The 928-nt window shown below is 40.3% G+C and overlaps 1 long non-coding RNA gene across 1 annotated transcript; it reads right to left on the bottom strand.

Moving 5' to 3' along the window:
• Window positions 1-225: 225 nt before the first annotated feature.
• Window positions 226-570, bottom strand: LOC124406799. Its single transcript, XR_006929260.1, has 2 exons — window positions 435-570; window positions 226-256 (listed from the first exon to the last, which is right to left on the bottom strand). It is a non-coding gene; the product is annotated as an uncharacterized LOC124406799 (long non-coding RNA).
• Window positions 571-928: the final 358 nt, after the last annotated feature.

Here is a 928-nt window from a genome sequence, read left to right as displayed (position 1 = left end):
AAACTTCGGCAATATACCGAAATCGGGTAAACTTGGGGAGAATGTAGAATGGCTTGCAGTTTTGAGGGCCCGATATCGATGTGGGACGAAGCTCGAGTTGCGCGTTTGGTGTTGGCTGGGTTCGACCAAGCTCTGCATCAGAGCTGCTCTCTCGCGAGTCTGGCTCACCTGAAAGACGAGTGACCATATTTGGCAGCCCCCCAGAGTGTCCTTCTCCATGTTCTGCTCTTTCATCCGACTTTCATGCAGCACGTACCTACATACATAATATTAACTGACCGAGTGTATAATATATAAAGATCAATATTATATCCTACGCAGGTGGGGTGATGGAAAAATAAAGAGCTGCAAAATAAAATTTATATATATTCACTTACGTGCCAACATGTAGAATAAAGTAATAAATTACCACATATTTTGAGGAAAACCGTCACCTAGGACAGGCTGTCACGAAGAGCTTAAAACTCTCTTGTATAACATCCTGCAAGGAAAGGGAACCTCGTCTGCGGTATATAGCTGATCGGCTAGGTACTGCTGGATCGATATGAAAAGTTCGCAGCTTGGAATCTAAGGCACGTTCGCTCTGAAAACCGTGAAGTTAAATTCTGCTGATTGTCCAATTGTGAACGTTCATTCATTCTCCGGACTGGTGTTCACTTACAAAATCAAGCATTAATATTATAAGAGCAAAACCAAAGGTTTTCAAAGAATTTCATTCCGTTTGAATTTGGCATTGAAGATACTTGTAAAATATTTTTGGCATGTATTCCATTCGTGGTATGTCGGATTTTTTTTTCAAGTCACAATAATCACTATGAACGATGTTTGAAGTAGAAAATCCACTTGACATTAAAACGTTTTTGTCGCTCTACAGAAAACTGCTCCCATATTGATTCTTCGTTCGATGAGATTGAAAAACAATGCAACA

The sequence above is a fragment of the Diprion similis genome, chromosome 6 (genome assembly GCF_021155765.1).
Source record: "Diprion similis isolate iyDipSimi1 chromosome 6, iyDipSimi1.1, whole genome shotgun sequence".
NCBI lineage: Eukaryota > Metazoa > Arthropoda > Insecta > Hymenoptera > Diprionidae > Diprion > Diprion similis.
The sequence above is the reverse complement of the archived record's forward strand: the minus strand, read 5'-3'. Positions and strand labels throughout refer to the sequence as shown.